We start from the raw sequence: 9,791 nt of genomic DNA on the forward strand, positions 1-9,791 counted from the left end.
CTTGAAAACAAGGAAGTAGAGCATTTGCATATATCTACATGGAACAAATCATGGGCCCAGTGCTGACAGGAACACTGGCTAATGTTGCTATAAGACCAAGCTCTGTAATTTTTGGGGGCTCTTGATGACTGGTCAAGGAACCTGGTGACTGGAAAAAGTCCAACAGAAGGGTGCTAAGTCTGACTTCAGCCCCTAGAAATATTATGGAGCAAATTCTCCTGGGACCCAACTACAGATTGAGGAGGAAAAAGCTGATGGAGAAATGGCATGGAGAAACCACACCTGTCAAAAATGACACACATCTATGAGATGATTGGCCCTGTGAAGAAGGGCACAGCAGCTTGTTTTGACACTACAAAGGCCTTTAACAAGGTCTCCCACAGTATGCTGACAGCCAAACTGGTGGAATATAGTTTGAAAATATTGACTGTAAACTGGGCAGAAAACCTGCCTGACCAACAGACTCAAAGGGCTGTGGTCAGCAGTCCTAAATCCATCTGGCTGGAACTAATGATGCTCCCCTGAGCTGACAGCATGGCCAGTATTGTTTAATGTCTTCACTGGCAGCCTGGGCAAGGGGATGGGATATACTCTGAGTGTGAGCACCAAACTGGAGAGGGCTGTCCAGTGAGTTTTTGGGACCTCCACCCTCAGAGGTAATCCAAACACAACCAGGCATGGCTCTGAGTTATCTGAGTTAACCATGCTTTTCATAGGGTTGGACCAGAAGACCTCCAAAAGTCCCTTCAAAACAGTATTATTCTTTAACTACATTTGAGGTGAATAAAAATAAATGGAAACAGTTAAAAGCTTTTTAAAACTGAGATATTGGAGATGTTTCCTTTCAAGTGAAAATAGGCCAGAAATTACATTACAAATAAAGACATCCAATTTTTGAACCAGTTTTTAAAAGGCAAAGAGAGCAGCTCTGGCCTTTAAAAGAAAAATCTCATTAAAAGCTTTTTTCATATACTTTGCATTCTGATCAAATTAAATTAAATCTTTTGAGGCAACAGCAGATAATTCACTTGCAAACCGTTAACTAACAGGTTATCTCTCAGACTAGAGACATCTGTCTCAATTTGTGACAGGAACTAATCTGGACTTCACTGCCTTTCAGGAATTAATCCCAAGGTATTTTCCTGACAGATGCCTGTTTTCAAAGGCTCAGAAGGTTTCTGATAACAACCCAAGCAAAGCATGCACATCACCTTTCACTTTCCAAATGCTGCCTCATTTTCCTCACCAGCTCCTGACAAGCAGCTCAATGAAGAAATACTATCACCTACAGACTGAGCTTCATTTTTCATAGCTGCTGCTTTCCTCTGGCATGAAATTAATTCACTTTTCAACATTAAAGACTACAACAGAAATATCAGTAAAAAACTTTACTGTAAATACTGCTGTAGTACAAATCACTGGAATGCCAACACACTGGAATCTCAATAAATAAAGCCTTCTCAAAAACACAGTTCAAAATCATCCATGCATCACTTCTGCCTTGATCCATCTCACTCTGTCAACAAGAATGGTTAAAAAAATAAATATCCACAAAGCTTTGGTGTGTTGACCAGCACCTATGGTAGATAATCCCTTTTTTTTTTTTTTTTTGTGATTAACACAAACAGGCTATAGGTACCCCATTTTGTTATTGTTACTGCTACAGGAACATCCTCTTTGTTTCTATTACAGTGACAATTACAACTCAGCCAGGGATACGTCCTGTATCCCAGATCTTGTACAGATGGAGCAGAAAAAAAGTAAATGCAATTCCCTTAGGATGGTAATTAAAAGGGTAAGCATATTCACTTGATCTAATTTAGGCATCTGAGTTAGGAGGCTAATCTAACAAAAAATTCTGTTCAACAGAGAGCACAGAGCAGCCTAAATCCATGTCTGCAGGCATCATGTTCTCATGTTCATGCAGATAGTTCTCTTCACATCATACAGAGCCCAGAGTCTGAATTAGGGTTTCTCTAAACACTCAGAGCTACTGTGGTGTGAATGCCCCTCCCAGCTGAGTCAGAATTAAAAAAAAAACACACTCAATCAAAACAGGGGAGGTAGAGTGGAAACAAGGTAACAAAAATGGACCAAGGTTTGGGAGCAGAAGGAAGCCCAGGTAGCAATTCATCCAATTAGTTCCTACCACTCATTACTGCTACACGTCGGGGTGGCATCAGCGGACAGAGATGTTTGCTACAAGCAAATTTCAGAGGAACAATTAAAAGTTCTTGAGAGCGAGCAGCAACTTATTTGCCAGCGGTGTTACCCACATCACACTCAGCCTCACACAGCCCCAGCTTTCCTGCGCGCACCCGGCGTGGGGGCTGCGGCCACCGCGGGCAGCACCAACAGCAAAAAATACTTCAAAAACCAGCATTTTCCCAAAGCAGCAAAGCACACGACAGGGCAGCCTGGACACAAGGGCAAAGAGGCTTGAGACTGCTCACTGCCATGTTTTAGATGGGGAATTTCGGGCTGATGTTTAAGAGAACCGCTGCAAGAATAACCTCAGAGAAGGCAGGCACTATCGCAAAGCACGATCTAGTTTCGAGTTCTGCGATGTGACAGATGTCAAAGCCCCATCTGCCCCGAAAACCGTGTACTGTATCCAAAATGGTACCTTAACGTTTTGGGAACCGAATCACGTACCTCAACCTCCTTTTATTTTCTGAATCACGACATGCGGCGGTGAGAAGCCGAGACCCGAGAAAAGCCAGTCTATTTACAGCCACAACAGTTCGCAAACTTTAACTGCAGAAACCAGCTCGGTTTCTCCGAACTCCGGGCTTTCAGAGGTAACCAGACGGAACAAAACCACCACCACCACAAGGAACTGGGCTCTACGAAGGCGCCCGAGTCCCCTCACCCCGGCAGGGCTCTCCCCTGGGCGCTCCGGGAGCTCTCTGGGCTCGGGCACCGCGGTCTCCGCGCCCGCAGAGCGCGGGGGAGCGGCGGAAAGCGGGCTGTGGGAGGGGGGAGCCTCCGCCGCTGCCGCCAGAGCCCCAGACACCACCCCCACCCCCCAAAAAAAAAAGAAAAAATAAATTAAGAAAAAATAAAATTAAGAAAAAAAAAAAAGACTCAGCTAGGAGATAAGAGGTAAGTAAAGCGGCTGGCGGCAGTGGAGCCCGCAGCGCTCCCGCCCGCGCCCCTCGCCCCCCGCCCCGGCGGTACCTGTTGCGCTGCCCCGAGCGGCGGCTCCGCCGGGCCGCGGCCCCTGCGCCTCCCGCGGCGCGGCCCCACAACATGGCGGCGGGGGCGGGGGAGGAAGCGGGGGCGGGCATTGCCCGGGGCCGGGCGCCGCCGCGGCCGGGACGGGGCTGTGGGAGCCCCACGGAGGGGTCGGTCAGCAGTCCCTGGGCCTGGCTCGGGCTCGCCAAACACTGCCGCGGTCCGAGGATGCCTTTTCTCTACGGTAACAGCTGTTGCTTAAAGACCTGACTGACAGAGAAAATTTACCCCATTCTTGCTCTCCTCTGTCTCGCTCGATTCCAACCGCTGCCTCGTCATCTGCTCCATAGGTTGCTTTAGCTTTCCGGCTGTATCCCAGTCCTGAAAGCTGAAAAGCCGTGGCCTGTGCTCTGTCCAAGCTCCCAGATTAAGGCAATTCCTCCCCCCGGGGTCAGGGAGCAGCGCCCTCGGTGCAGCTTTTCCATGGGCACCACTGGGCCCCACACCAGCGCTGAGGGGCCGGCACAGCACCGAAATCGGGCCCACTGCTCAGTGCACTGAAACACGGAGGGCTTCAGGGGTTTATCTTTCCAAAAATTAAAGAATCATGTAGGAAGGCAACGTGGAAAACGCCATAATTTTTAACCACCAAAGGTTTGGCTTTTCCAGCGAGGGGATCTGGCCGCGCACAGACAATGATCACGGCGCCTTTCTGCTTTTGCCGTGTAGATAATTACCTATCACCTCCGTACAGCCCTGAGTTTTCCACTGACTCATTCTTCTGGGTTCCTAATGAGCCTTTCCAGGTTGTTACACCTTTTATCATTGACGGCGATTCCAGAACAGTCACGTTCCTGTGCCGTGCAAAGGCCGCGGCCACATCCAGCACTGAGCGCCGGGCAGTGTTTGTGTTTGTGTTACACACCTCACGTCTGTATTTGCCATTGCAGCTGCCACATTGCACTGGCAGCATCCAGCATTCACCCCTTGTGACCTCCCCAGGCCTCTTCTGATTCACAGCTTTTGAAGATACGGAATTCTCCTCCCTCACGCCCAGCCCAAAAAACGTGCTTTGTATTTTTATCCCATGAACAGACAACAAGCTTGGCTTTGATGAATAGATATTTCCTGTGTAGGTGGATTAAAACGTGTGTTATTCAAGGGGCCCAGGTGGCCTTGGGCTGTTTTGAAGTCATCTGCAGATTTCATGAGCAGTCCTTCACGTAATTCCAAATAATTATTTGGGATAACAAGGCAGCCCTGGGTCAAGAACAGGCTTCTCTGAAGCCCAATTAAAAAGTCTCTCATCTGACATTTTTCACTTGAATTACTTTCTAACACCTGTTAAAACGTAGCCTTTAATCTGTTTAGTACACATTATAGTGATACAGCAGCTCTAAATGTGACTTTGTTGTGTTGCAACACCTCCAGCCTGCTCTGGACTGAGGACAAGTGCTTGCATCAGGCATAAGAATTTACAGGTTCATAAAGGCCATTGTAGAGAGGATTAAGGTAACAATAGACCAGATAAACATGTTTCTTATTATAAGACAAAATCGATCAGGTTACTGATTACAGTAGTTAAGGATTGGGAAGGGCAGTGTAAAAATTTGTGAAGGAAAGTCTCTAAGAACAGGTTAGACAGATGTTGGAGGAGTTTGGGAAATACAGCTGATCATGCCTTGAACACTGAATGAGGTGACTTTTCAAAGAACCTCACAGTTCCTTTCTTCTGTAATTGATGTTACTGCCACGTCCCACAAGCAAATGAACTTGGGGTCTGTCTGTGCTTAACCACAGGCTTTGAGGTGAATAAAGCAGGAATTGTATAAAGGATGTTGGGATATTTGATTCTGTAAATATGACAGGTGGGGAATGACCCATCTGCTTTATTAATGTGAAATCCCTCATCTGAGGTAGATACACACCTTGCCTTATACCTCCTTTGAGATAAAACTGAAGCCAGGAAAATCACAGAATGGTAGCATAGGTCCTTTGGGTTGGAAAGGAGCTTCAAGGGTCATCTAGTCCAAACCCCCTGCAATAAGCAGGGACATATTAAACTAGATCAGGTTGTTGTCCAATCTGGTCTTGAGTGTTTGCAGAGATGGAGCATCAAGAACCTCCCTGACAGTGTTTTACCCCCTTCATTAAAAAAAAAAAAAAAAAAAAAATCTTTCCTTATATCTAATCTAAATTGACCCTCTTTCAGTTTAAAACCCTTACCCCTTCTCCTACTGAAACAGGCCCACTGAAAATACTTCTTCCCATCTTTCTCACAGCCTCCTTTAAGTACAGAAAGGCCACAATAAGATTTCTCTGGAGCCTTTTCTTCTCCAGGATGAACAATCCCAATGTCTCTCTGGAGACATTCCAAAGCCTTGCTTTATATTAGAGGTGTCCAGCCCTCTGAGCATCTTCACAGTCTGAACTGGACCCACTCTAACAGGACCACACCTTTCTTGTGCTAAAGACCCTAGAGCTGGACACCCAATGGGGTCTTTCAATCACCTCTTTTGACCTGTTGCCTGGAAAAGGAGGAGCTGTAGGGAATTAAAAATTCAGCTAAATCCCTAGCAAGATAACCTGGTATAAAAAATTAGCACATCAAAGCTTTATGTGATTCTCCACATAGTCAGTGCATCTACATTATTACAATGAACTGGAGCTGATCAGAGATACCAGAAGAATAAATATCTGTAAGATTAATTAATTATCAGGAAGAAGAGGAGGATTCACAACCTGTAGTGCAGACACATTTGAATGCAGCAGCCCCTCAAATCACTCTCCCTTGGAAATAGAGTATAGAGTAGATGTACAATGTTTAGTATCAGCTATAAAAAATGCATCCTTGAAGTAAAGCTGAACTCTTACTCAACGTAAGGATCTTATAGAGATATTTTATTAGTAATGTCTGAGGCACAAACTAGTATTACATCTTTAAAATGGAGAATGAAATTTGTTTCCACTCAGAGTTTGACTACTTCTTGAAGTAGATTCAAAAGAAAAACACTACCTTCATGAAGGTGGAGTTTCTGCAGGCACTGTTGCAGATACTGCCTTTGGGCATTTCAGGGTTTGGAAAGAGTGCTTTTTACAAGCTTCAACATGTGGTTTTGGGGACAGATGTCAAATACCAGGTGAAATAAAAGTCCCTTCTGGTGACAGTACCCTTGTAGCAATGAGTAGAGAGTGGCAAAGAAAATTAAAACTGCAGGAATTAATTAGTTTGTTTCAAAATGCCATTAAAGTAAGAGAAATTGCTTAATCATAACTGATAATAGAAAAGGGAGCTGAAAGGAGAAGAAACCATTGGTATGATAAGATAGAGGCTTCTTCCAGACATAGGGCAGGGTTGTAGCACAACAGCTACTCAGAGGAGACCAATTAAGATGAAATGTGTGGGAGGAGCAGAAAAGAAGTAGGATTTACCATAAGCAATGTTTCATCCTTGAGGATTGTTATGGTATCATTTATTACCCTGAGCTTCTAGGGGGAGGTGTCCCTGCCCATGGCAAGGAGATTGGAATTAAATGACCTTTAAGGTCAAAAAACTCAACCCGTTCTATGATTCTGTGATCTTCTTGTCATGTCTGAGCCAAAACCAACATAAAAGAGCAAAACCTAACAAGATATAATGAAGATAGAGAAACTATTACTATTAACTCAATTTTCACATTAAGGCTTTACTTTTTGATCTTTATCTGTACTCTGTCCTCAGTTTCCTGTTACAAGCAATTTTACTATCTTTAGAGTAATAAGGAAAGATCTCTACTGACAGCAAAAAAGATCATGAATAAAATTGCTTAACCTGAACTGAGTGGCAAAAGGTAACATGAGTTCTTCTCTGCTCTTAGTTTACTCCATAATATTGCGTTTTTTCTTTGCTCTGCTGCAGGAAAGCACACCAGAAGTGAATGCTTTATTCTCCCTGTCCAAGCCCTCTGACCAGGCAGTGTCTAAGTTTGATGACAGACATCTTCCTGCAAATGTATGTCTAAAACACATAAAGTTAAATCAGAACCAAATAAACACCAAAACCCACTTACTACAAGAATAAGCCATACTTTGCGCACAGTTATTGGTGAGAGATCGAGGAACGTAAAGTGACAATTATTTCTGAGTGGTCAAAAAGCAGTAATTGCTCAATAGCAACCTGCACACATTCCTCCTGTAGTGACCTGTTTAATTTTGCTTCCTAATGAGTGGCATTTCCTCATCTGGAGAGTCCAGCTTGTTGTCCCAGCTATAAAGAACTACTTAGGAACAGCCACACCTACCTGATGAGTGACAGCTCTGACCCCTTATTAGATTCAGCTCTAAATTTTGTTTTGCACCTCCTCTTTCTTTCCCTCTAGTGAACACAGAAGCAATGAGCCCTCAGTGCTGCTGCAGGTTTCATATTTACAGCAGTGTCCAACAGCCTTCCTCCTTTTGAGTAAATGCTAGCTAACGCCTTTTCACCTACATCTTTATTTAAAAAAGGAGGCTTAAAACACAATGGGATAAACAAAAGGACAAGTTAATATTTGCTTTCCACACCTAACAGAACAAGTGTGGTGCATTTCTGATATTGATTCTGAGTAGAAATTTATCAAAAAGGCATAGAAGGCACAAAGCACACACTGCATCAAAAATAGAACTTCCAGAGATGTTGGTTTTTGGTTTCTGAACCCGAAGCCCACACAGGTTTTAAAGTAACAAATGGCTACTGTATTCATTTTGCAGGATTTTCTATTACTTCATAGATGTATAAAATGAAATGAAATATTCATGTCTCAACTTTGTTCCCTGCCAAGCACTGATATTATTTAGTAGTGGATGGGGAGCTGGACTGTATTTGTTCAGTGTGGCAAAGGCTTCTTTGCCTACCGCACTGAAATTATTTTGAGATTTACAGAACATCTATGTAACCATAGAGAAAGTAGCTTTCCAGACAGGCCAGACCATGTTGTGAAGGGAGGCAGTGCTGACTCATGCAGACTGAATTATGGCAAATAAAACTTTGCCAACTGCTGAGCAGACACAAGGGTTTTACTTGCTGTCCCTAGCTGCAGTGCAGGCAGGCAGAAATGCTCAAGCACACAGGAATTCACAAGTGCCAAGTGCTGACAATAGCAGAGTAATGGGGTTAAGCAAGGTTATTTGTTGCAATTTTACAATCCTTATGCCACAATTAGTAAATAACACCTTGGTGAGACAGAGTTGCATGTTCATTTCAGACACATTTGTTTCTCCACGCTCAAGTTTTGCTGCAAGCCAAGAAGCCACACTAATCCAAATAGGCTGGGATCTCTGCTGCATTTGCTACAAATGTAAGGTTTTTTTCCCACAAATCTTTCACTTTTAGGTGCTAAAAACCTGTTATTTCATACATACTGTTGGGTTCTGAGGACCAGTACTACTTTTGAGTAGTGTACCTCTTGCGTACTGAATTTTGTGAGGTTCTCTGGAATTACACATTGCTTTTAAGGGATGAATGACATAAATATTGTGAAAATTTGAAATAAATCTTCTCAGATTTCAGAATGTTTTGTGAGTTGCTGTGAAAAGGAAATTTTTTCAGATTCATGGATTTCTGGAAAGATGCAGGCATGCTATAAAACATGTACATCCTATGATAAAGACAGGCAAACCAGTGTGAAACAGTAAAGGGAATTTATGATTAATAACATACTTAATAAAAACAGGGATTCACTGAAAGGGCAAAGAGATCACTATAGTTTTCAGCTGGCTTTTGGAAGTGTACACAAAAGCTCTGTGTTGATGGAACACGTTTCCCCTGACTGTGGCTCTTGCTTGCCTGGTGTAACGCTGAGAGTTTGAGGTGCTGCTGCCCCCATCTGCCTGACATCCTGCTGGACTTTTCCATGAAAAACGGAAGCAAAGGCAAATTTTTCCACTAGCTGCAAGTAAAGCTTTGTACCGTACCTCAAATCAGCAACAAAGTTGTTGCATTCAGGGAGCTGGATTCAACTTTGCAGTCTTTCCCCAAAACAGAGTTGACCTCTTAGGTTTAGGAGGGTTTTCTTGCAGTTGAAAGTTGTTTTTGACCAGAGGTAAGTCTGTCAGAGCAAGTCACTTTGTAACTTACATGGACATTAAAGTTTAACAGAGTTCAAGCCGGAGCTGAAATCAATGGAGTGTAAAAGGAGATCATACTATCAGCCATTAATGCTTCACTTGAATTTTCATGCCAGGTTTGTCTTGCTTTTATCCTGCTTGTTGCTTTGGAAAGGGAAATCTATAACAATTTGCTCATCTACTTCATTGATCTACTCTGAGTCTATCTGAAAATTCATTTGCCAGAGGAATTTTGGCTGCAGAGTCACTAAAACACTTAAGAAAAAAAATTTTAATATTTATGACCAATAAATCCTCATCTGTCTGTTAACTTTAACCTTCACAGCTAAATAGTTTAAGGCAAAATTATCCTTTTGTCCTGTGTCAGCAGTGTCAGGAAAAGGGCTTTTACTGCCTAACAAGATAAATCCACCAGCACTTGTCACTGGCAGTCCTTCCAAGAAATATTGGGCTGCATTGCTGTGGCTGAATTTGCTTTTCCTCCTCTGTACTGGGATCATCATAGATTGGATGCCATTGCCTAGATTAGT

General features: G+C 43.4%; 1 protein-coding gene across 4 annotated transcripts in view; it reads right to left on the minus strand.

The window, feature by feature from the left end:
• The window catches only part of ITSN2 (intersectin 2), an 85,203-nt gene extending 75,975 nt beyond the window's left edge, over nucleotides 1-9,228 (minus strand). The window contains exon 1 of one of the 4 annotated variants that reach the window (XM_083858496.1): nucleotides 9,109-9,228. The gene's annotated coding sequence lies outside the window, so the exon portion shown is untranslated. The other 3 variants (XM_083858497.1, XM_083858495.1, XM_083858498.1) reach the window with 3 other exon arrangements.
• Nucleotides 9,229-9,791: the final 563 nt, after the last annotated feature.

The sequence above is a fragment of the Zosterops lateralis genome, assembly GCF_965231275.1.
Source record: "Zosterops lateralis genome assembly, chromosome: 3".
In the NCBI taxonomy this organism is placed as follows: domain Eukaryota; kingdom Metazoa; phylum Chordata; class Aves; order Passeriformes; family Zosteropidae; genus Zosterops; species Zosterops lateralis.